Source organism: Prionailurus viverrinus, chromosome D1, assembly GCF_022837055.1.
Source record: "Prionailurus viverrinus isolate Anna chromosome D1, UM_Priviv_1.0, whole genome shotgun sequence".
NCBI lineage: Eukaryota > Metazoa > Chordata > Mammalia > Carnivora > Felidae > Prionailurus > Prionailurus viverrinus.
In genome coordinates, this window is record NC_062570.1 from 68,211,344 (window position 1) to 68,238,242 (window position 26,899).

Here is a 26,899-nt window from a genome sequence, read left to right on the forward strand (position 1 = left end):
TGGGACAGGGAGCCAGCAGACCTGGTTCGGGCCCTGGCTTTGCCACCGTCTTCTGAGTGACCCAGGCAAGGCTGTTAACCACTCTGAAATTGAATTTCCTTATCTTTAAACTAAGGAGACTGAACAAGGAGCCCCATTAGGTCCCTACTAAAGTCCCATGGAGCATCAGGAATCCTGTCCAAAAACACACATGGTAATTCATGGGTTGGTCCAAACAAGCTGGTCTTTCAATCTATGTTCTCTCTCCAACTATTCCTGCCTATACTTTTAAGGATCCCGTATAGGGAAAGACCTGAATTATCAAGACTGTGGGCTAGACTGGGCACACGGTAAAGTTCACTGAGCACGAAAGTGCTGAGCATTTATGAGCCCACCAATTTTTCCACACAACCTTGTTGAACTTCGTCCAGCAACTCAGTAATAGAGGTACTATTATTATCTCTATTTTACAGAGGAGGACTAGACTGGCTAGCAAAGTTCCCAAGATCACACAGCTCATAGATACCAGGCCAGGCTTCCTGGCCATGTCTGTCTGCTCCAAGGCTCAAGTGTTAAGGCACGTTGCTCTCCTGCTTCCCGAGGAAGGCCAGGCAGGCTCTGGGGTGGCAGAGGTAGGTGACAGGAATGAGAATGGGGCTCCCCTTCCCTTTCTTTCATCATCACTGGACATTGCTGTTCTTGCCCCTGCTAATGTCTCCCTTTGTTACATCAGCTTTGTGGCTCTTCAGCTGAGGAAACCAGCCAAGACCTTCAACTCCATGTCTTGGAAATGAAAACTGAGACAAATAAAAAAGGCCCCTGGTGCCTGCATGCCACTTCGCTAGATCACAGGTAGGGTGACTCTCCAAAGAGAAGGCCTCACAGAGTGCACTAATGGGATTTAGCCAAATGATGTTCAGCTTCCTATGTAGTGGTCACAGATAAGGCTTCTCCCACCGTTACCATGGCATATGTGTCCCTTCTTTGGAAAAGCAATGACTGGAAATCACACTGGTGCTTCAAGGCAGAACTGTATGTCAAGAAAGAACAAGGCTTGGCCAAAGCCAGTCAGCACCATTATCTAGTTTCTTATTTGATTTTCTCAACGGTATGCAATGCTCATGCCCCCTGGATTTGTTTGGGCTGTCTCATGCAGTTACATTTTACTCTCTATAAAGAAGGCTCGCTATGAATCAGGCATTATTGTAAGGGCTTTATCAGTTTTAACTCAGCCAATCCTCAAAACAGCACTATGGGATAGGTGCTGTTAGCCCTCTTCCAAAGATGAGAAAATAAAGCACAGAGAAGTTATATCACTTGCCCAAGGTCACACGCTAATAAGGGGAAAGACCTGACTCAAACCCAGGCAGTCCATTGCCACGGTCTGTATTTTTAACCACTGTGCTACCCAGTGTACATTTGCTAGGAATCCATTCAAGATACAAATAAAAACAAATACATTGTATCTTTGTAACACTTCTAAGATGGATTCCCAAGTCAGAAAAAAAAACAAAAAACAAAACAAAAAAAAACCAAAAAACCTTTAACCGTGTTTCTTAGGAGAGAGCTTAGAAAATGTGGTCTCCAGGAGACAGGTGATTTTGTAGGTCTGCATGGTGTCTAGACAGGCGGCCAAGGAGAAAGGATCTGTCCGTATGTCTCCAGGGCTGCCCAAGGAAAGGGAGCCCGCCGTGAGATGATAGCTCCCTGTGATTAGACAGAAATAGCCCAGCCATGGAGGAGAGCTGGCCACGGCTGGAAGAAACAGCTTATAAAAGCAGTGCTGCCCAAAACTAGTTCTTGGACTTCCTGTAATAGAACCATCTCGGGATTTTATTAAAAATACAGATTCAGGACCTCACCCCAGACCCATGAATAGAAATCTCCAGAGGGAGAGGAGGGAATGGGATAGTAGTATAACCTTAAAACCTGAATCTTTCACAAGCTCCCTGAGTGTTCCGATGACAGGAAGTTTGGAGTCCTCTGCCATAAAACCTGATGGCTCTATTTGCCATAAGTCTCTGCGCACTGCGCATCCTCAGGAAATACGATGCAGTCACTGGAATGACTTACTGCCCAGCCCCAGCCCCGTGACTGAGTTTAATCTGATACTAACATGCTATAATAACAAGAATGAGAGCTACTGATTATTGAGCATCTCCTATGGGCCAGACACTGTGCTGAGTGCTTTAACCTTATTTATGCTCATCCTCATCACAGTCCATGCTTTACTTAGGATCAACCTCATTTTACCAATGGTGAAATTAAGGCTTGGGGAATCTGGGTGACTACCTCAAGGCTACAGAAAAAGCAAGCAGCGGAGACAGAATTCAGACCCAGTCTGTCACCTTGATCACTCTGACCCCAAGGTCAGTGCTACAAACAGTCCACCTGCTGCCATCGTCCTTCAGGCCACAGCTGGGGCTGGGAAGGCCCCTCAGTAAGGAAAACAGCATCCTTTGCACAGCACCCGCTGGACCATAGCTGCTCTTCTGCCTGCACAACCATTTCGGTGGATCCCCCGGGGGCACCGCTCCCCCTGTTCTGACACCAGCCAATGTGCTAGGTTGACACCAGCAGCATTTGGCCTGAGCCTGTACAGTGGGAGAAACTGGGGCATCACCAGTACCTCCCAGTATCAGCAACTGAGGTGAAAACCTGGTTGCTGGGAACAACGACCCGGGGGCTCCTCTCAGGAGCTCATACAGCTCCCCTTCTGCAGATGGAAGGAACGGTGTCCATCCAGCTGACCTGAGGGCGAGTCCTTGCTTCGGAGATGTATGCCTTCGGCAGGCTGCTCACCCTGAGAGTGAATCTACCAATGGTGATATGAACGAGGACCTCACTGGGCCTCTGGATGGCTTAAAGGAAACACTATCTGGAAAGCACCTGGTCCTGGCCACGCACATTGTAAATGCTCAGATCTCACCTCTTTACTCCTGCCATTGTCTTCTTTAATTTCTTGGGTATCGTCCCCAGCTGGATAACACTGCCAGTCTTCCTACTCAGGCCTCCAGTAAACACGGGGTGCTCTTTTGCCGGCAGGGGTACCCCCACCCCCCACTCTCCCACTGTTGGAGCTCCCGGGGTCCCTAGGCTCCCCTATTTACTCAGCTCCAGGATGCAGGCTTCCCAAAAGAAGAGCCTTAACTGTCCTGTTCTCTGTTACCTCCTCGGGCTAGCAGCATGCCCGGCAGGGAGCGGGCACTCAGTACTCGCCAAATGAATAATTCAGTCACTCGACAAATGGGAACTGAGCCCTTGCTCTATGCAGGGCCCAGTGCTGTGGATGAACCCATCCGGAGCATGTGGTTCTGCCCTCGGATCTCACAGTGAGTCTCCCTCTCAAGGGCTCCTCTTGCCCTCAAGTGTGGCTAAGTCAGCAGGGGAGCCCCACACTCCTGGCATCCCTGCTCCTGCACTCATTTTTGTCCTGGAACAAGCCTCCTAGAGAGAGATATCAGACCACCCCCTTCTTCTGGAACTTTCCATGTAATCCTAAAGCCAGAGTGAAGCCCAGATGCCTCTCCTGAGCAGCAAGCAGGTAGCCAACCCTCGGCCTGGCTGCCACTCCAAAGAAATGTCCTGACACACTGTCACTGCTCACAGCCTCCTGCAGAAAAATCCACAGGCAAGAGAACCCTACGGCCTCCCCTGAGAAGGGCCCCGGAGGACCCAGCCTAAACAGTGAAAGCACCAACCAGCCAAGACACCGGATTGCGGGAAACACAGAAGGAAGCTGGCCCCAGGGGAGGCTTCAGAAAGTTCCAGACCTCCCTGCCCCCACCAACGGACTAATGGATCCATCTCAATTACTTAAGTTTATTTACCGTTATAGACTTCGCCCGAAGGCTGGAAGAAAAGCTATGTCTGGGTCTTAGGAAACAAAACAAAGCAAAACAAAACCTTAGCACCAAAGCGTTGGAAGGGGCTGCCAAAAGAAGATTGATCAGAAATAATCTCTTAGACTCTAAAGGATGTCAACAGCGGATCAGAAGTTGCTGTGCGCAAATGTGATGCATGGCTGTGACAACGGCACCCGGCAGAGGCGAAGGGCAACTGCATTCCAGTACCAACCACGGGAGGGAGAGTGGAAAAGGGCCCCGGGGCCAGGGATCCAAAGGCCAGCGTGTCACCTGCAGTTCCGCCCCTCCCCAACTAGGCAACCTTGGACAAGGGGCTTAACCTTTCTGGGTCTGTTTCCTTCTCTGAAAACTGAGGGGATGGGATCAGATCATCCTAAACATATTTTTGGTTCTAAAAACTCTTTTGCACCTCCATGTCAATATTTCAGAGACAGAGATAGTTCTGGCTCCTTAGCATGCTTTCTTCTCCACGGCTAAGGCAGTGTCCCCATAACCTTGGCGAAGGGCCCTAGAAGGTGCAGGATAATTGTTTCTCTGCCTCGTTGCTATGGAAACTTGCAACTCCTGCATCGCCAGCGCTAGGACAATGGCGTGCCTAGAGCTCCTGGGGGGTTTGAGTTTGTTTTGTCCACGTGCAGTGTATGAATGCCAAAGTGCTCGCAAAGCGGAAGGCGATGGCTTGCTGATATGAGTCACTGCTACTTCCCCTTTAATCGCAAAGCTTCGTTAGAAAGCTTGGGATTGTGGCGAGTGATGACATTAGCCATTCTGAGACTCCACTGAGGGGCTCCCACGATAAGAGCATCCCTTGGCCCTGATCTCGCCTTCTGTGGGCTTCTGCTGGCTGGCTCGGCGACTGCACCGTGACGCTTTACGACTTTCTTGCCACTTCTGATGTTGCCCTTCCCAGGATGCCCTCAGCAAGTACTGAACGACAGCATAGCACCTGTTTGTGACTCTATCTTGCAAACACATTAACTCAGCAGAAACATGTGTCAGAAACCAGGTCTTTGAGGGCCTGAACAACACGTGTAATTGGCAAAAAGGCCAATGGTGGTGGTGCTGTCTGCTTAGACTTTGAGTCGTCAGAGGGGGAGAGGGGGTTTGGAAATCTTCCCAGTCCATATTAACCCCAGAAAACACATCAGATTGGCTAAAAGATCGGTGCCGTCTTTTGATTCTCTTTTCAACAGTGGTAGGCGCTTCAGAAAACTGAAATGTGACCACTTAAGAGTCACTACCTTGCTTCTGACAAAACAGGAACAAACAACAGGCCTCCTTGCTTGTCCCACATCCAGTCCTAAGACCACAGCCTCCCCCTCCCCCCGGCTGAGATTAATGGGGGACACCGTGACTGCTGAGATTTCTCGCCATCATACCCCACACCGACAAGCTCTTCTTCTCTCCAAGCAGGGGCCTCTGCCTACACTTCCATGCACACCCATCACCAGCTCCTCCAGTGCTCCCACACATGTGGGCACCACATCTTCTCTGAACCCCACCTCCACTGCCTCCCTCACTTAGAGAGTGAGCTCTGCCCAATCAGTGACGAGCTACCGTGTTTCCAGGGTCTCCATCCCAGGAGTTGTTGGCCCCAGCCTTGCGGATCTGTGACAGGTGTGGGTCCCAGCTGCAGAGCCCGCTGCAGGGGTCTGAGGGAAAATGGGATCTGTGACCGAGACGTGCACTGTCGCAGCTTTACCGCTCACAGCAGGAATGGTCCAATTGGACCTCCTTGCCGCACCCTCCCCGCCCCCCGCCCCATCCTGTGCCCACCACCCTAGCTGGCTGAAGTGACAGGGGTGTGGTGCAGGATAAAGAGGGCTCGGTGGGGACTCTGGACAACCCCCTGCAGTCATGCCTTTAGTTTCAGGTCAGGATGTCCGTTTTCTGCTGCTGTCTTAGTATGTTCGGGCTGCTATAACAAAACACTACGGACTGGGAGGTTTATAAACAACAGAAATGTATTTCTTACAGTTATGGAGGCAGGAAGTCCAGGACTGAGATGCCAGCATGGTGGTGCTCTGGTCAGGGCTGTGCTTCATAGCCAGCACCTCTTTCTGTGTCACACAAGGTGGGAGAGGCTAGGGAGCTCTCTGGGGCCTCTTTCATGAGGGCTCCACCCCACGACCTAATCACCTCCCAAAGCCCCATCTACTGATACCATCATCTAGGGTGTTAGGATTTCAACACATGAATTTGGGGGGCATTCAAACATTCGGACTCCAGCAGCTACCTTGTCCCCATTGTCCCACACCGAGGGCCTGTCTCTGCACAGGGTGGTCACTCATAAGTGTTGCTGAACCTTTCCCACCCTGGGGGAACTGATTGCAGCAGGCCAGGGCCAGAGGTGTGGGAAACAATGCAGTGCAGTGCAGCATGGGGAAAGGGGTGGCTTCAGCGTTCGGCACACAAGGGTCCAAGCCCCATCTCCTCTCCACGTGCCCACTGACCTGGCACAAATCCCATCCCTCCCTAGGGCCCTGTTCATCTGTAAAGTGAAGGTCTCGAGTTAGATCATGGATTCTTCCATCCTGTGGCTTGAAGATGTGACCCGGGTCTTCAGTGTGTCTCAGTGGGGCAAGTACAGCACTGTCCCCATTTTCTTCCCCTGGTGCTCCAGGCTCTGACAGCTTCTGGAAACACCTGTTCTTCCCGAGACAGGAAAAGCCTTTTCTAAATCATTTTCCCTCTCTCCAGGTCCAAGCCAAGAAGCTTGCAACAATAAAACGCCAGCCTAGTCTTCTGTCATGATTGTCTACAAACCTCATAAAAATTTGCTGCCTTGGACCCAGGAATGGTGAGTACAATTCTTTCTTGTCAGCCTGGAGGGTGCTCAGGCTTCAGGACGCCCCCCCCCCCCACCAAAGGCAAGAAGCAGATAGCAAAGGGGCCAACCAGGACACCAAGACCCCCACAGTTGTGGGAGGCCCACTCTCCTCTGATCAGGAGGGTCTAAATTAGGCCTGGCTCACAACTGTTAGCCTCCGTGAAACCAGGGCACATGGTGGAAACTGAGGGAATCCAACCTTCAGTACATGCAGGGAGGGGGCCAATGTGATCTGTGAGCAAGGAGTGCTGCTGGGTCCTGCTGATTTATTTTTAGAGACACACGTTCCCTTGTTATTAATAACGAAACGCTTGGATACCTAAGATCTTATTCTATGTCAAGCATGACACTAAGGGCTTTGGCTGCATTAAGTCATATCATCATTTATTCATTCAACCAAAACTTCAGTGAGCCCTTCGCATGTGCCAGAAGCTGTGCTCGGCACCGAGGCACAGTGTGAAGCCAAAGGGCCATGGTTCCTGCCCTCAGGAAGCAAACAGTCTAGGATTATGCTTCTCGAACTTAGGCATGCATTCAAGGAGACTTATCTGGTATGTTAACTCTGGGCCACTTCCCCAAATAGGAATCTTAGCTTTTCTCAAGTACCTCATCCTTAATTCACAGTTTGTGCAACACTGGTCTGGTGCTGTGGGAGAAGTCCATTACTATGCTTATGTTACAGATGAAGAAACTGAGGCAGAGAGGCTGAATAACTTGCACCGGAACACACAGCCCATAAGGGGCAAAGCTGACATAGGAACCCTGCTCTATTTCAGAGCCAATGTTGTTAATTATTATGCTATCTATCCTGTCTTCCCAAACCTTACCCAAAGAATTATAATTGTATTTACAGAGAAGCAAATCATTTCATTGTGTGTAATCTTTATGACAACCTAACCTTATGGGGTGGGAGTACTATCATTCCCATTTTGTATATATAAAACTGAGGCTCAGAGGGTGAAGCAGTTTGCTCAAGGTCACATGACCAGCTGGCCCCAGAGCTAAGACTCAAAGTCAGGTCTGTGCCACTGCAAGGCTTATGCTCTTTCCAAGAACACATTCTACTTCTTCTGAAAATCCTTTTATAAAGGTGAAGAGGAATCAGACAGAAAGGCAACAACTAAAACCAGCTGTGGACAAAAGGGAAGGACAAAAATGCAAATACTCGGCTAGCAGGTCAGGACCCAGGGGAGAGGGGCTCCTTCCTCCACGGCGTCTGGGGGTACTGACAGGCGCCGAACTCCCGAATCACCTGTGCCCCACAGAGCATAACCCACGGACCGGGAATTGCCAACCTGTGTGTATTTGCACTGCCGTGTGGCTCTGTGCTTACCGCCTTACGTGTAGCGTGTGCACAGACCACAAGCGGTCATTCACATGCACGCAGGACCCATGCCACACTCCTTACAATCCCAGCTCCTCGGGAACGCCCTTTTGAAAAAGTCACCTCGTGGCAGGTGGTCCTCCACTGCCCCAACTGGCAGTCACCACCAGATTAAACGGCCTCTGCTGAAAAGTCTTTTCCAGTCAAAAGAGGTTTTAGCAGCTAGAGTGCATGTGTAAAGGTCAGTTCCCCACCCGGGGGATGGACAAGCCAGGGGAAAGGACAGGAGGCCAGGGAGGGCTGCCTGGGGGATGACATTTGAAATTAGGCATCTCTCTAAGCTGCCTGCAGAGCTGCAGGGCCCAAGGGAAGGCCTGGATCCCAGGGAACTCCGACTTTTTGCCTTTACATGACAAGCCCGTCTATGTAAAGCATCCACTAATCTGCAAGAAAAGGAGGATGAACATCACGGCACCCCAGGAAGGCACAGACCTAACTTCTCCAGGAGCCAAGACATCCTGGGGAAGATCCCAGCTTCTGGGGTTCCCTCTCCCCAGCTTCGCTGCCAGACTGCTAGTGTAGACTCCCTTTCCAGGCATCTTTGACTCACACTGAGCCCTGACATCCCTGAGAGCTCAAAGGGAGCCCGCTGCCTGGCTATCCCTGGACCACAGCATATTTGAAAGATGGGGTGCACAGGCGGGGTGCCCCAAGTGACAGAGTCCTTAACCAGACTTCAGTCAGGCTACTCCAAATCCTCCTTCCAACTACACCTCAACTTTCGGGCTTCTACATTCATCTCGGCATTGTCCACTTTTAGCAAGAATCCTGCTAAATCAGTTTAGCCAGATTTTCCCCGCAACTCAATATCTGATCGGGTTCCTCATCGCCCGTCGTCCCCCGTGTGAGTCTGGTCACGCTGGCACACCTTCAGCAAGAATCCTGGCAGGTCGATTTAGCCAGAATCCCCTTACCCCTGATGCTTCCTCAGTGACTTCCCATCCACTGACCCCACCCTGCTCCTTGGCTATAAATCCCCACCTGTCTTGTATTGGAATTGAGGCTGGTTCTACAGAGAGGTCTCTTTTCCCCTATCACCACGATCCTGAATCAAATCTGCTTTTTCTACTTTAACTTCTGTCCAGCTCTGGGGTGTTGTGTGTGTGTATACACAGCCACACCCAGCCCCCTCCCCCAGGCCCTGTGGCACTGTCTCTTGCCCGAACCTCTAACAAGGATCTCCTGGCCTCCATCATCACAGCACCTGCACCTTCTCTGTAGCTGTCCAACAGAAAGCAAGTCCCGCCACCATGATGCTTTAAAAGGGAAGATGGCTCCTACCACCCACTGGATAAACCCCAAACCCTGACTTGGCCCTTCACAACCCAGGACCAGCCCACCTGCCTTCATTCCCTACTGCCCAGCCTCCCCCAGTACCCTGACCTCTAGCCATATAAACACATCTGTTCCCCAAAGAGCCCAGTAGATTCCCTGCAGGTTCCTGATTTCTTCCTGGGCCTTCATCCCTCCAGCTTATAAATTCCTGGAGGGCCTGGCACAGAGAAAGCACTGAAACTTCAGATCAGATAGGTGGCGAGTGGCTGGCTGGCTGGCTGGCTGGATTCGAGAAGTCCTTTTTTGGCTCCTGTCATCTTCATCTGATGTCTCCCCGGGAGGCAAACAGCCTGACCAGACATTTTCAAACACACTAGTAGCTTGGTCTCCACTTTTAAACTGAATAATGTGAAAGATGAGGATAATAGCACCTTCACTGTAGTGCTTTTGTGAGGCTTCAATGAGAAAATGTATACAGGAAGTAGTGAGCCCTGTCCTGACACATAGCAGGTGCACGACAAACTACAGCCGCTGCTCTTGGAACAAAGTGCTGTATGGACCCTCCTGCCTTCCCGTGGGCAGGGCCGAGGTCTTCCAGCCTCTCCCAGTTCTGGGGAAGATGGATCTTTCCTGGAGGCTGGAGTGAAGGGTGGGGGCAGCCACAGAGGAGCCGTGGCCTACTTTGCGCAATTTTAGGCTCAGGCAAGGCCCCAGACAGTAAGTGACGTAAAGAGCACTCGAAGCCGGCTGCAGATAATGAGGCCCGGGGGACAGGGTACTCAGGGTGGTGCTCCCCAGCAGCCTCTGGCAGTGCCCACAGCTCAGGCCTCTGCGAAGTTGCCAGGCATTCCTCCCCCTCCACAAACAAAGGGAGGCAATCCCTGTCACCCCAGACTTCAGGGAAGCTTCTCTCCAGCACCCATTTGTAAAGGCAGGAAGAGTTAAGACAAAGCTGCTCTACAGAACACAAAAGCCTGTCTGTGCAAGCCAGCCCTCGAACCCCTGCTACCAGGATCATTCTGGTCCTCACAGGTCTGCCAGCATCCATACACAGGCTTCTAGCTCAAATTCCTTCCATGCTGCAACCAGGGTGGGCAGTACTGATATAGGTCTCATTCAGTCCTTCCCCAGCCTACAGTCCATTCATCAGAGGCTCCCTATTGCCCTCCAGAGAAATTCCAAACTCTTTGGGGTGCATTCAAGGCCTTTCCCAGCCCTTCCAGCCTCTGATCCCGCCCCACATACTCCATCTGCCATTCCTGGGATACACCAGGTTTGCGCACACTTGCAGGCATCTGAGTGTGCACTTCCCTCGGCCTGAAACACCCCAAAGTCACTCAGTGAGAAAGTGACTGAGCCAGGACTCCAGGCCCTTTCTTTTGACTCTGAGTTCCACACTCCTTGGGTGGGAAGGACCAGGGGATTCCAGAACATCCCAGCCCCATGGTGCTAGGATCCCAGGACAGACCTTTTCCATGTCTCACATCCCAGATTCTCTGAATCTGCCCTCGCTACAACTCTCTGGGTGTCACTGTAAGCACCCAGTCTTTGGCTTCCCAAATCAAGCCAGCACAGACTACCATCTGCATCCCCAAGGGTTTGAAGGCTCAGATGTAAAAGAGAACACAAGCTGACATTCCCAATTAACCTTGTTCTCACTCTCAGTCACCGTGCACTGTGCGGCACACCCCCATGGGACTGCAGGAGACAGGAGTCCAGGGAGCGGAGGCTGGCCCTGGCCCCCGGGCCACAGGGAAGCACCTCTCCAACACCCGTTTGGGAAGGCCCTGAAATGTAAGACAAACTGCTCCATCCAACACAAAGACTCTTGTCCCAGCTCATCCTCGTGTCCCTGCCACTCAGCTCACAGGAACTTCTCTGCAGCCTCCACTCCCGCTGACATCCACACCTCTTGGGGGCCCTGGGCCAGGGACCTCTCCATCTGTCAGGAGGGGGGCCTCTGAGGGCCTTGTGGCCATGTGCACAAAACCATCACCGCCCTTCATCAATGGCCCTGCACATCCTAACAAGTTTGAATCACAAGGGTCAGGCACACAAGAGCGAACACCCATGCAACTTCCCTTTTTCCCAGCAACAAACTCTACTTTGACATGCTAAAAGTCTCCTAAGCAATGCAGTACCTGTAAACTCAATAAACAGATCTCTGTGCTGTGAGAAGATTTAACGCACATACAAAATCTTTACTGCTGATCACGACAGGAATTTTCCTGGTAGACAATGGATGCTTCATCCATACTCTCACTCATACTAATGCACTTGATTAGTTAGAACACCCAAGTTATGGCTGGGCACGTGACTACACAGAAGAAAGACTATATTTCCCAGTTTTCCTTAAAGTTAGGTGTGGTCATGTGACCATATTCTGGACAACAGGACATAGGAGGCCATGGTATGTATGACTTCCAGGAATTGTCCTTGGAGGGGAAAAATGTTCCCTTCTCCTCCTTCCTTTTTCCTGCTGTCTAGAATACACACATAATGATTGGAGCTGGAGCAGCCCTTGGTACCACAAGTTGGAAGGCTCATGTTAAAGTTGACAGCAACAAACTACAAACAGCCCCCGGCCTCTGACACTGGGATAGCCAGACCAGCCCCAGACTGCTTAACTCCATACTTCTTCAATGTGGGAGAGACACTTCCATCCTGCTTTAAGCCACTATTATACTGGGTTTTCTGTCAACTTGCTGCTGAACCTAAATCTAATGGGTATGGCAGATGAGCTGAAAAGGCTTGGTTTGCTTTTCTAAGCATCTTCCTCTGCATCAGTGTCAAACACTGCATGTGGGGCCTCTATGTCCCACATGCTTGGGCATCTTGAGGGAGCTGCTTGTATTCAAATGGAATATGTGATTTCAGTCCTCAGAATTTGGCCCTTAAGATTTATTCTCCACTCTTCGATCTGCCCTTGACCTTCCTGTTTGATATCCACTGGCCAATTTTTCTGGCCTACAATTCTTTCCCGTTATTCCCAGTTTTCTCCTCCACATTGCACACAGGTAGTGTTTACGTGGTCTGCTGGTTTCTAGGTTACTAGCTTCTTTGAACTGTTCTGGCTACAAACCTAGTAACTGGGCTGGGACCCCAAGCACTGACCTTCCTTTGCCTTCACCCTCTAGGAGAGTCTAGCCATGCGAATATCCTTATGGACTCACCTCAGTCTACCCCCAAAGCATGGTGGGGAATCAAAGTCAAGAGCCTATCCTGCCTGATTTGCCTTCTTAAAAAACCAAGCTGCCAGCCAGTCCTGATGTGGTCATAGGAGTTAGCCAGGGAAGAGGAAGGCTCACATAATACAGAGGCAGATGCCATTGAAAAGGCAGGTTTTCCTGACAGGATATGACTCTGGTGGCAGCCCTGGGGAGCAGGGAATTGACTGGCATTACAAGGTTACAAATCGTTGCATCCCGTAGCAAAGACACAGAAACAGTGAGTGCTCAGCTCTCAGCCCCTGGGAGAAGTAGCACAGATGATCCCAGCCCAGGTGCAAACACACAGACCGCTATCTAGACCACGTGACAGTCCCTAGACCCTTGGATTAGCAGGTTGATGGCACCTGGTCCCCAGGACCTATGTGCCAAGGACCTCTCAGAGGAAGATGCAGGGGACCTGAAGGCAGTCCTATTCTCACAGCTTTCCAAATGGACATGTTGATTTTTGGCACCTGCCCTGGAGGTTCCTTGACCAACCCTTGTGCCATGTGAGCACAGACTTAAGCAATCTACACGCCATTCTCCTGTCACAGCCCCACATGACTCTCCTGAAAGCCCTCCTGCCTTTTCCTTCTCCTTCCTTTTCTTTCCTTGCCACCTGCCTGCCATTCTCTCCATCTCTCCCTCTCTCTCGTGCACACCGTAATTTATAAATAAGGTGTTCCTCAAGTTTTACTAGATTCTCATATTCTAGGTGCATAGGATACTTGGTGACTCACGACAGAGTACCTATGTCCATGGAAGTGAATGGTCTAGAACAGTGCTGTTCAGTAGAACATTCCATGACAAAAACTCTCTATACTTGCACTGTGCAAGAGAGTTGCCACCTGCCACGTGTGGCTTTTGAGCAGTTCAAATGTAGGTAGTGTAACTGAGGAGGTAAAATGTTAATTTTATTTAATTTCATGTCATTTAAATTTAAAAAGCCACATGTGGCTATTGGCTGCCATGTTAAACACTGGAGGTCTCAAGGGGTCAGACAAATAAACAAATAGCTGTCCTGATACAGATTGATACAGATTCAATAGTTATGAGTTACAATAAACACCATGGTGGGAGCAAACAGTGTATGGTGAGTATGTATAATGGGGGGAATGTAACCTTTCCTGGGATGAGAAAACATTTCTCTAAAGCAGTCACATGTTAATGGATGACCCAACTATAGACATAAAAACAAAACTCTGTGACAAGGAAAAAAAAAAAAAAGCCTGAAAGGAGTTACACCAAAAATCTTTTTCAAATGCCTTATAATGAGTTCGTTTTATTTATATAAACTTTTTTTTAAGTGGGTCAGCTCAACATTATCTATTTCTTTCTGAGGAATGTAAACTAAATAAAGTTGCTGTCTATTTATATGTGGGCCAAACTTGATTTTTTTTTTTCCTTATGCAACAGAGATCTGTCAAAGACCGGAATGTTCCCCACCCCAGCCTGGAGAAAAGGGGGACAAGATGACTTCAGGACCCCTGAAGCCTGGTCTTTTCAAACGCCACACCTTGCCTTCCACCTTTACAGCTGCTAGAGCCCGAGGTCATCACTGAGGCCAGCGAGGACACAGATTCCCAAAGCCCAGAAATTTCCAAAACCTTTAACTCTTTAGGCTTCCTTAGAGTTAAAGGCTATAGTGGCCTTTCCTGGGAGGCCATTATAGCTCATCCCCCTGGTGAGGACAGAGGGAGCTGAAGGCTTTGGAAAAGTTGGTATATACAGTTGCCATGAGAGCCACCCAAGTGACTGCTCCTTTCCTAGATGGGAATAACACCTTATAAAAAGGAAAATGACGTCTTTACAAATGCATTCACTAAAAAGAAGGAAAAGGAGAAAGCAGCCAGCAGGGCCTCTAGAGGCCCAGGTCTTCCCTCCAGGGGCAGGTAATGGGGCCTCTGCCCTGTGCTCCGGGGTTTCTGGGCAGTGAGCTGTGTCATGTGAGAAGTATAGCCACTCGTCTGACTTACCTACCAGGGCCAGACTGTGGCAAGGAGCCCAAGACCCTGAGAAAGTTAGTCATCTCCCCTCTGTCCCCCATAACTCTTCATTCAGATGTTCATGGTAGCGGTCGGCATGTTGTATTCTTGTTGTTTATGTTTCTGTCACCTCAGAGAGGCCAGAAGCTTCTTGACGGCAGGTGCTAGTTCCATCCATCCCAGCATCCTCATGCCCAGCTCAGGGCCTGGCAGAGAGTAGATGTGAGTAAATGCTGAATGAACGAAAACAGCATATGGACAGCACAGAGTTCAAATCCCAGCCCAGCCTCCCAGTACCTGTGAGAGCTGGGACAAGCCACTTAACCTCAGGGAGCCTCATAGTAGGAATTAAATACGAGGAAGCATTTTGGGATGCCTGGGTGGCTCAGTCGGTTGAGCATCCAACTTCAGCTCGGGTCATGATCTCACGGTTCGTGGGTTCGAGGCCCGTGTCAGGCTCTGTGCTGACACCTCAGAGCCTAGAGCCTGCTTCGGATTCTGTGTTTCTCTCCCTCTGTCCCTCCTCCACTCATGCTGTCTCTCTCTCAAAACAAATAACATTATAGATAAGCATTTATAAAAAAAATTATGTAGGAGCATTTTAAGCCCAGCCTGGAGCATTTGAAGGTTCAATAGGAAGGAGCTTATTGTGGACCAAGCTGGAGGGAGGAGAGACCCCCTTAAACACAGGGTGATTCCTATAGACCCCTCTCCCTGACTTAGAGAACTTGCCTTTGTCCAGCAGATGGATCCAATAGCTTAGCTTCCATGTTGGTTTTTCTTTTGACTTTTCTCAGGGAAAGATAGAACCATCTTGATTAAATAACCAAGTGCCACCCTCACCTGTCTCCAGGCCCCTGCCCCATTCCCAGTTACTAATGCTTCACCTGCATTCCTGAGCCATTTCAGGCTGTGATCAGCAGTTTTCTAGGAACCACAGCTTTGGCCGATGGGCCTTCAGGGCAGACAGCCTGCCGTGTGCATCATTAGTGACCCCAAAGCCCAGGGCAGCTGCAGGTACTGGGTAACACAGCTTTGTGCTTCACCCACTTGTAACAGTTTAGTCTAGGCCAGTAGGTTCTCAAGCTGTTGACCCAGGATCGACAGTATCAGCAGCATCTGGGAACCTGCTAGACAGGCAAACTATGGGGCCCCACCCTACTGCAAACCTACTGAACCACAAACTCGGGAAGTGGTGGCCCAGAAATGTGCATTTCACAAGCCCTCCAGAGGATTCTGATGGATTCTCAAGTTTGAGAGGTACCCTGAAGTTCTGCCTGGTTCCCCTTCTTTGATCACACTTCTTCCCATCCCCAGATTGGCGTCTTCTTCCTAGGTTCCATCCAGGGTGGGCCCTGAGAACCTGAACAGACCTACCTGCCAGCTGCCAGGCTAACCCCATCTCTGTATACTTTGCCTTCCTGACCCAGTATCCCAGGCCAACCACTCTTAGAATCAAGATGCAACCATGCCAAGGCATACCTGCATGGCCCCCAAGCCAGAGGGCAACAGCAGGGAAGGGGGGAAAGCTCCAGGATGGGAAAGGCCTTGGAAACTCGCTGTAAGAAGAGAGAGAGTCATGGGGGCCCTTAGCAGAAGGGAGAAATGTGGAAAGGACTAGGACACAGCAAGCTGCACCCCCCCCCCATCCCCAGGCTCCTGCCCGACGGGAGGCCCTGCTAACCAGCTGCCCCCTCCCGAGCCCCTCTAAGCAGCCCTCCTTTTAAGTTTTACTTTCTGCTGAGCTGCAATCGCTCACTGCTGGGTGCCAAGGTTGCCTGCCACGTCCCTGATTGCAAGTCCGCAAATGTGGCCGAGAAATCCATTTAACTCCTAGAAAATGCATGGGCACATCCCTAAGGGAACACAGGGGAATTTGCCGCACAAGGCACAGCCGCTTCCCGGTTCTGCCTGCCTGAGACTTGTGTAATTATACATTGATTACTGCTTGCTCTCTGCACTGCTGGCCCCTGCTCAGCAATTCATAACTACAAAAGGATCCTCTGGTTAGGGGCCAGTGGATCCATCTCTGGTGAGTGGGCTCCTCTGGATCACCATGCTTCCACTGACACTGACACTGCTTCCCCCAATTACAGTTCAATTCTCCATCCTCAGCAGGACTCCTGCGGGAGCAGCCATGCACTCACTGTGGCAGCAATTTGTCTAGAGTTGCGGCCCGTAGCCACCCCAGAAATTCCCATCCCTGCCTGAAGTATCTCCCCAGTAGGCTTGCCCCCTGTCCCAACCCACCCCAAAATGCCATCCTGACTGCCCCCTCTGCCCTGTCTCTTTTCCAAGGGCATCTGGGTTTGGGGAGGCACAATCACTGTGATGAGAGGGGGCCACAGAGATGTGGGGATCTGTGGTGAGTGGCAGGCATAGGTAGTCTCAGAGGTGACATGATCTGAAATATCTCAGGAAGCACCTATAATCTGTATCTCTAGTATTTCCCCATGTACCTTCTATGAGGGACATAATCTGGCCGGTAGCAGGTATTATGTGGGGGGAAGAGAGGGGGGCTTGAGGTAGAGACTTCTGTGGCCAAATACATGTGGAACACCCTAGAAGTAAATCAGGCTTTCTTACTATAAGGTGTCATAGAACTCTGTATTTAGGTCATTCCCAAAGAAAGATTTCCACAGAAATCTGTGTATTTCTCCACAGAACCCTATTCCATAGAGTGCACACAGAACTAGTGTTTCATGGAACCCACTTTGGGAACTAGAACTCTCTCAGCAGCTATGTTGTGAGAAGTGTGCTGGCTTCCTTACAGGGCTTATACACATCCACCTCTCCCCCAGATGCTCAATATATTGGAAGTGTTAATGGAGAGGCAAGAACAGCCAGATTTGAAGCCTGAAGGGCCCTGCTGCAGACAGTGCTTGCCTGAGCCTATGCCCCTCCCCCACCCCCTCCAGGGTGAGGACCCTGGAAGGAGTGGGAAGAGAGGGATAGGCAACTGGGGTTGTTCCTAAGAAGCCTGCTGGTCAGGAAATCCAGAATCCTTGACCCTACTCTTGTAGGCACCTTCCCAGGCACTTGGAATTCATGGTCACATTAAATCCTACCAATAACCCAGTAGAGTATGTCATTATTATCATTTTACAGATGTAGAAACTGAGATCCAAAGTCGCTAAGAAACCAGCAGGATTTGAAACAAGATGCTGAATGATGAGCCCTACTAAGGACCCTGACAGGAGCCCTGGCTGTCTGGGGAAGGGCAAAGGGCAGAGCTGACTGACCATATCCACCTACCACCACCATCCATGACAATCAAGATGCCAAGGACCTGGCCCCTCTCTGGCAGCCGGCAGGCTGCTGGGGCCTCTTTTATCAGATTGAACTTGTGAGCACTTTCTTGACATGGTGTAAACATTTGCCAGGAACAGGGTTCTTATCTTCCCAAACCCCTGCTTAATCCCAGTGCTGGTGCTTAGGGGCATCAGACTTCGATAGCACCGCCCAGGAATGGGCACATGTCAGCATGTGAAAACATGGGTTTAAGTGCATGTCCCCTGTGATAAAAGTCACCCAGGCCCTGGTTTCTGACTTGAACCTGCTCTGTTTGTTTTGGTAAATCTAATTATTCTATGCAAAGTAATTCCCTGCACCCCATAATTTCCAACAGAGTAATCCCAAACCTGGCGAAGACACTCAGCGGCAGTGTTTGCATCTCCAAACACACTCAGGCAGACCTTTCCCAACTTCCCAGAGGCCAGGAAGTCCTACAGGGAAGCGAGGGAGCAGGGGAGAAACACTTTTGGTGCCAAAGAAATGACAGAGCTCACACTCCCTCTGGATAGCCAGACCAGCGGCAGACCGGTGAGCAGCTACAAACACAAGTGGCCACTTCCTGCATTTGCCCTATCCATCCAGATTTTTATTCAGCACTCACTATGTGCCAAGAAAGGATTGCAGAACCTTCCCTGGTCAACAAAAAGTGACTGTCTCATGGGGTCTTTATTTATACATATATATATTTTAACGTTTATTCATTTTTGAGAGACAGAGACAAAGTATGATCAGGGGAGGGGCAGAGAGAGAGGGAGACACAGAATCTGAAACAGGTTCCAGGCTCTGAGCTGTCAGCACAGAGCCCGACGTGGGGCTCGAACCCATGAACCACAAGATCAAGACCTGAGCTGAAGTCAGACACTTAAACTGACTGAGCCACCCAGGCACCCCTTGGGGTCTTTATTTATAAAGTGAGTGGAATTGAACTGATATCTGTGAGCATCAGCTATGTGACAGTTTGAATTCACTGAATCTTCATTACAGTGCTATGAGGTATGCAATAGTATCCCCAGTTTCTAAAGGGAAGACTGAAGCTCAAGGAAGGTACATTACAAGGAAGCTACAGGTCACACAGCCATGCTGACTTGTTATCAGGACTCAACCTCTTTCCTCCTTACCATCCAGTCCTAGGCTTGAAAAGCTTGGCTTAAAAGCACCAGCCTCAGTCTAGGATAACTCCTGTTGACACAGTCATGTGCAGAACAGAATCTGCCTAGCACCAGCTAACAATGGTGGATTCTGGAAAAGAGTGGAGATCCTAGCTGGCTGTCAGGCAGCCAGGCCTCCTCATGGTATGGATACAGGTTTGGCTACCCCACAGCTGTGCCTGGATCTGGGACCCAGATCTGGGATCTGGGATTGTAAAACCCCTAGTCCAGACTTGAGTCTGCTGCTAAGCATTGAATAATCACACACAACGGGAAGATTTCTCTCCCTTCCCTATCTAAAACACGAGCTTCCCCTACCTTCCATGATGCTTTCTTTTTCACAGGGCTTAGCATGGCCTGACTCTTCATTACATATCTATATGTCTACTTCTTTACTGTCTAAGACTACCATGGAAACAACAGTTTGAAATTCACTCTAGTTCACACAGTTATCTACAGGGCTAGCACATGCCAGGAACACAGAAGACTCTCAATACCTATTTGTTGGACGAATAAATGAACAGAAGCCCTAGGTGGTCAAACAAGATGCAGAAAAGCACTTGGCTACCTAAACAAGGCACATTTCTTGCATTGGATGACTTCAGGGCACCGCAAGAACTTGCCAGTGAATTACCATACTCATTTGAATGGTCTCTGATGAGTTCTAGAGAATAGGAGAAAGGAGGTTGGCACTAAGGATCCTGCAGTTCCAGTTTCTAAAGAGAATAAAGAAGTAGATTCTAGTCTACAGACCTTTGGTGGCACCCATTAGAGATTCCAGGAGAATTACACCAGGAATGATCTGAGCATTAGGATCCCAGATGGCCTGCTCTACTGGGATGAATAATGCCTGCCCGCCCCCCAAATTCAGGTCCATCTAGAACGTCAGAATGTGACGTTATTTGGAATTAGGGTCTTTGTAGATATAATAAGTTAAGATGAGGTCATAGTGGATTAGAGTGGACCCTAAGCCAATGACTCATGTCTTTATAAGAATAGAAAACAGAGATGCGGAGACACGTAGGAAAGCATACCATGTAAAGACAGAGGAGAGATTGAAGTGATGCATTTACAAGCCAAGGAGCACTAAAACTTGCTGACAACCACTAGGACCTAGGAAAAAGCAAGCAGGGATTCTTCCCTAAAGCCCCCAGAGGGAGCATAGCCCTATCAAACACCCTATCTGGAGGCTTTGGACTTCAAGCCTCCAGAACTATGAGACAATACCTTTATGTTGTTTTAAGCCATTCACTCAGCAGTACATTGTTACAACCACCAAGGGCACATCCTGTCAGATTGACCTCATATCCTTAACAGAATTACCAGAGCAGCAAGGCACTAGCGAAGGCTTCCTGCAAGGGTATGCCTCCCTTGGCCAGAAGGCTAGGCCCCACGGTCAGACGGAACACCCTGGATAGGAGAGACCTCTATTGGACCAGGTGGACTCTTTCTCGAAGAGACAAACTCTTCTCCAAAGAATTTCAGCATGTAACAGGAAAGGCAAAGGTTTGGGGGAAGGCAGGATGCCCTGGACGTTAATCCGGTTTGCTTTCTTTCATTTCCTTGCAGTCCTACAACTTAGATCAAATATAAGTCAACACCAGACATCAGCAGATCATTATTTGCCAAGCAGATCGATCACATGAAGTTGACAGAACCTCAAAGGTCACTTTGTGTAAAAACTATAGGGCTTAAAGGAGAAACCTGGGGCTCAGGGAAAGGAATGGCATTAGATGCACAAGGACATACAAGGAGGTAGATGCAGAGATAAACCCAGGATTCTTGCTGTCTTGCAGTTGGGTAAATGTAAGGAGCAAAGGTGAAACTCCATTGTGTGCTTAAGAAGTCAACTATCAAGGCCATGCAGGTTGTATGCGCAGGTGGTAAAAACTAGGAGACACCATTCACGTTGCTGTTTGTCCCTAGAACTGTGCAGGATGCACCCTGCACCCCATACGTGGCAGCCCCCACTGTCACCTGAATTGCCATCTATAGGAATTGCAAAATTGTCACTGGAGTACATTGGCAATATGGCACCAGTTAATTCAGGTTTCTGTGGGTAATTATGGAATAGACATGATTGACGGAAAGTGAGTCTGTCTCACTTTTGTGCATGATATGCCGTTGAGTAAAAAATACACTGAATATCAAGTTTTTAAAAATTTATTATTGGGGTACCTGGGTGGCTCAGTCGGTTAAGTGTTCGACTTCAGCTCAGGTCATGATCTCTCAGTCTGTGAGGTCAAGCCCCTTATCAAGCCCTGTGCTGACAGCTCGGAGCCTGGAGCCTGCTTCGGATTCTGTGTCTCCCTCTCTCTCTGCCCCTCCCCTGCTCATGCTCTGTCTCTCTCACTCTCAAAAATGAATAGATGTTAAAAAAAATCTTTTTTTAATTTATTATTTATACAAGTTCTAACCTGCCACCTCTGTTGAGTATTTTTGTGATCTGCATGTTCGAAGTTGTGCCATGAACTGCACACTGTGTCACCAGCCTTGCACAATGCCAGCTGCCAGTAGCTTGCATTCAGTACCAGTAGTCAACTGCAATTACAAACAGTATAAGCAGAACACAGTACTGTTTGTAGGAAACTAATGCTTGGTGATGGGTCAATGTAAGCTACTATTATCTTCAGCAAGTATTAGTGACAAACACTATCTGGTTACGGGTGACAGGAAAATGTACACTAAACTATAGTCCGAAATAAGTTCACATGTTGTGTTCAGTGCATGTTATAGCCTAAAGAACATAAAGAAAAAGGTGTACAGCTTTTATTACTAGAAAATCCATTTCTCCTTGGTCCCAATCAATAAACACTGAAGAAATATTTCAAGAATGTTAGATAGAAGAGGTGCCACATCATTAGCCTGCCCAGGGGGCCAACAGATCTCAGTGAGGCCCTCTTACCAAACCTTGTGTCTTTCCCCGACAATCCCAGGACATTGGTGTTGGATAGCCTTTGGGGACTGTCCGGTCTAGCCATTTTCACACTGTTTCAAGAAGCTCCAGGATGCCACCGAGGTGCCTCTACAAACTGGAGAGCCTCTAAGCCTTACTCCCATCCAACAAGAAAGACTACCATCTTACCAATTTTATTTTTGGAGCTCTAAGTTAGATTTCATTTGGAAAAGGGTTGTGTTGGCTTTTCAAAATACAATAATTATTGCTCTACCCTGGTTCCCTCATGGTTAATAGGATGGAGCTTTAACTGGAGAACTTGGATTCAACTCATCTCTGCCACTTACTAACTGTGTGACATTGGGGAAATCATGTAACTGCTGTGCCTCCATTTCCTCATCTGAAAAGTGGAGGTAATAACAGTGTCTACCTCACAGAGTTATCGTGAGGATTAAGGGGACTAGTACTTAAAAGATATGTAGAATAATGGATGGCATGGGGATGCCTGGGTGGCTCAGTCGGTTAAGAATAATGGATGGCACATACCAAGCACTTAGTACCTGGTAGCTTCTATTATTATTGTTTTGCATCCTCCCTATACAGAAGGGGAATCTGGGACCCCAGAGAGCAAAGCAACACACCCGAGGTTGCCCAGATTAGAGCCCTGGTCCCTCAGCCCTGAGGGCAAGGTGCTCTCACACCAGACTTGGCTCCAATTACCACCCAACCCTCCCCCCAACCCCCTCCAAGAAGACACACCAAGGCTACTGGTGATCACAGCTGGTCCTTGTCCACCTACCAAGTTTCACACTTCTTAGCTTGGAGTGGGAGCTGATTATCTGTCAAACTCAACTGAAGAATGAACTCAGCTGTGAGTGTTCTTGAGCTACTTGAATTGTCGTCCCCAAAGTGGGCCTGGATGGTTGCAGCTGAATGCAGCAGAGGCGGGGCTGGATGGATGTGGACCTCACCACCCTTCCCTCGCCAGTGCCAGCTAGTGCCACTACCCACCTTGTTGGGCAAGCTCCCCATGCAGGTGTCCTCACTCAGCTACGAAATGTTTAGAAAATACCATATTGCCTGGAATCTAAGATGCCCATTTCTTTTTTATGGCTTCAATATCTCTGAAATGATGACAAATCTTACAATCAATATGTACTTTTGATGTGGTAGTGTTTCTTCTTTTTCCTCTGAAAAACTATTATTAAATCAATGATGGGTCTTAAAATTGGTGGCATGCTAAAATAGAGAAAAGACCTTGTAACAAATGTTGTGAGATCCTCAATAGGAAAAGACAAGTAAGGAAATAATGGCTAAGTCCTACTGCTGAGTGCTTGCAAATGCCCCAGCTAGCTGTTTTAGGTAGGTCCAAGGTGCCAGGGAGGGTGAGGCCGGGCTCTGGGTGGGGGTAGCACTTGTCTCTGTGGGTGAAGTCTGGTTGTGCCCCAGGCTGGAGACTAACTAAGGGCCGGAATGGCTGTGCATCCTGGAGCCATGAGGCATTTCCCAACCTTCTCCACAAACAGTGGTGATGGAAAGCCCGGCCCAGGCTCAGAGTTTCCTGGCTCAGCAGCTGCTGGACTTACCCAGAGTCCCTGGCAGGAAAGTACCCTGGAGGTGGAGGAAACGTGGCAACAGTTCCTGCTGTTCCACTGTGACAAAGAGGGTGGAGAGCTTGGCTCGAGGAGACTGACTTCATGAAGAAAATTATACCTGCACTCTAGGAGGGGCAGTTGCCAGAGCCCCTGCTTACTGTCCCCGGGATAGAGGACAGCACCGGTTCTACCTCCGTGTTTGGAATGCCCTCCCTGTGTTGCCAGAAGAGCCATGATGATTAAGGCCACAGCCTGTCTGGGTTTGAACCCCAGCACTACTGCTTACTAAACTGTATCAGTGTGTGCATCTATTTCCTTGTTTGGAGGAAAACAGAGATGATGAGAGAGCACCTCCCTCACCAGCTGTTATGGGGAGCAAATGAGTTATAATAGGTAAAATGCAGCCCAGTACTTAGCAAGTTCTATTTAAGCACTGATTTAGAGATTTGCTGTTGGCCTGGTAAATTCCTATTCACTCTTGGAAAATTCAACCCAACAATCACCTTCAAGAAGCCTTCCCTGACAACCTCCCACCCTTGCTTTCTCCTCCAACTGCCTCTGGTCTTTGGTTATATATGGTGAGGTGACTTTGCTGGGGGGATGAAGGAGGGGTTAGCCTCTCCATCTGTGGTCTGCATCACACTAGAATTGTTTGTTTATTTCTCCTGTTAGAGAGGGAGTTTCATGAAGGCAGGACTGAATCTTGGTCATCTCTGTGCCCCAGTACTTGGAACAGAACCTGGAACTGAGAATACCTTCATGACTATTTAAAGCATGGAAAGGACTGGGTGGAGTGAAATGTACAGCATGGCATGGGACGGGATGGGATGGGATGGAATGCAATGGAATGGAATGGAACAGGATAGTTATGGCACTATCTTTTCAAATCACAGCAGAGACACTTCCTCAAGGCAGATTCAGGAAGAAAAATAATCTTACACTGGTAGGCAGTTCACCACTTGGTGCCAGTGTCTTTGAGGTCTGGAACAAACAGGTCTCCCTGGGGACACCAGACCAGCACAAGCACTCTGGACCCTGCCTATGAGAGAAGCTTCCTATAAGAGCCAGCAAGAAGCTCAGCTGGAAGAGGCTCTGCCCTAAAACCCAGCTCCTCTTCTTCTTTTTTTTTTTTAATTTATTTTTGAGGGAGACACAAAATCCGAAGCAGGCTCTAGGCTCTGAGCTGTTAGCACAGAGCCCAATGCAGGGCTTGAACTCATGAACTGTGAGATCATGACCCGAGCCGGAGTAGGACACTCAACCGACTGAGCCACCCAGGCGCCCCCTAAAACCCAGCTCCTGACCCTCCCTTAAGGCTGCAGGCTCCACCTCCGGTGTGGTGGTCCAGGAAATGGAGTCCAGCTCACCACACAGGACACTGACCCCAGTCAAGCCACCACTGGCAGTTCTGCTTGCCTGGCCACCTTGCAAGTACTGCCAGGGACCATTTTCTTGGGTCCTCACACCTGATCAGGTCTCCGGGGAGCAGAACCACTGCCATTCCTGCCAGGCCTTTCTTGGGGAATCCCTCTTCCAGCCTTTCTGCTGGAGAAAGGTGTTGTTGGCCCAAGATGCCACTGCTCTGCCACTGGAGAGCTGGAAGAGCTTATAGCTCAGCCGCCCCAGGGTCTTGTCCTGCAGAGGCCCCTTGGTTGACACTTCTGCCACAGAAAACTCATTTTATTTAACCTTTCTTCCCATGATGGCATTTTAACGAAAAAGTCACTTAAGACCTGCAGTGAAAAATACATTTAACTAGAACAACGCATAACCCAAATGCCATTTGCCTTTTCTTATCAATTCTTAGTTCATTCATCATCTTTATTAAAAATCCATGAAGAAATAGCAGCCTCAAAAACTGCTGGGTGCCTTTTTCAGGGAGATGAGGGAAGGGAAAGAAAAGGGAAAGGAAATTTGGACTCTGTATGAGCATAATCACCTTTTCTTGACAGCAGGCCCTTTCTCTATCCTCCATGGGCAACCCCATCCAGGCAACTCCATATCCTGAGACCAAAAATCAAAACTTCTTCTGCAAATGAAGCCCCATGTTGTAGGGAAAGGAATCATGCAGGTCTAGATTCAAATTCCTGCACTGCCATTTATAAGCCAATTGACCTGGGGCAAGTTACTGAAGCTTTCTGACACTCAGTTTCCCAGTCTGCAAAATGGGTACAATAATGCCTATTTCAGAGGACTGTGGCAAGGATTAAATGAGAAAGCCAATGTGGAAACATCTAGCAGAGTCAGACAAAACACAAATGTCCAGTAAAAGTCAGTTCCTTCATCAATTCATCCCAAAAGCATACAGCTGAGGGAAACCCTTCTGGTCCAGCTTGGCAATGGGGGTGGGGAGTTGATAAATTTTAGTACAGAACTATGTCCAAGAATCTTCCTGAAAGCCTTCCAATGGTCACAGGTGTGGTTTTTCCAGGGAAACAAGGCACTACCTCCAGAAATCCTGGGATTCCAAGCAGGAGAGGAGTAGATGGCTGCTGGGCAGAGCCAATAAGGGGCAGCCATCTTGTGGAAAAGGGGAAGTCAGAACAGAAGAGGGGAGTGGGATAATAACAACAGTTACCACCCACCATCGGATTTTACCTCACCACAAATCTGCAGAGACGCAGGTATTATTACCTCCATGGCCTGACAAGGAAACTGTGGCTCACAGAGATGAAGGGACCTGCCCATGGTCACACAGCGAGTAAGTGCAGGGCAGGGCTCTGGCCAGGCCATCTGAACGCCTCCATAGACCATACTCTTAACCCCTCCTCTTTAAACAAACATGTGGGGGCCACTCCCATAGACACTGAGTCTTCTAGGAGGCAGAAATGGGGCCTTGGGAGTTGTTCTGGAAACACCTACCACCACCATCATCCCTGCCAAGCTGGCCTTCATCCCCCATCAACCCCATGTCACCCAGCATGATTTTAAGTTCTGTGCACGGCCCCGCACAGACTTCTGCAAATAGCAAAATAAATCAGTAAATGAGCAAATGATGCGTTCTTTATTATGAAATTCTGTGGGGAAGAAGAATCAATCACATATTAAGTTCAGCCAAACACTAAGTTCTGGGGGCACCTGGTGGCTCAGCCAGTTAAGCATCTGACTCTTGATTTCAGCTCAGGTCATGATCTTACGGTTCATGGGTTCAAGCCCTGCATCAGGCTCTGTGCTGGTGGCATGGCCCGCTCATGCTCTCTCTCAAAATAAACTTAAAAAAAAATACTAAGTGCTGTGCCTTCAATCCCCATTTTAATGATGGACACCTTGAGGCTGAGGGAGGCAATTTAGCCTGGGTCATGTGGAAGAAAGTGACGAAACAAACTTGCTCTCAGGTCTGCCTCACCTGGGAGCCTAGACCTTCTCCCCACATCACGCTGGCTGAGGCTTCATCAGATCCCCTGTGGTCCCCTGCAGTCTTCACATTCACAGATGGAG

General features: G+C 49.2%; 1 protein-coding gene and 1 long non-coding RNA gene across 5 annotated transcripts in view; one reads left to right on the forward strand and one right to left on the reverse strand.

Moving 5' to 3' along the window:
* GALNT18 (polypeptide N-acetylgalactosaminyltransferase 18) overlaps positions 1-26,899 on the reverse strand; it is a 354,140-nt gene that overhangs the window by 268,706 nt on the left and 58,535 nt on the right. The gene's annotated exons all lie outside the window — the stretch shown is intronic.
* Positions 729-14,278, forward strand: LOC125146757 (uncharacterized). Its single transcript, XR_007144873.1, has 3 exons — positions 729-831; positions 6,546-6,645; positions 13,960-14,278. It is a non-coding gene; the product is annotated as an uncharacterized LOC125146757 (long non-coding RNA).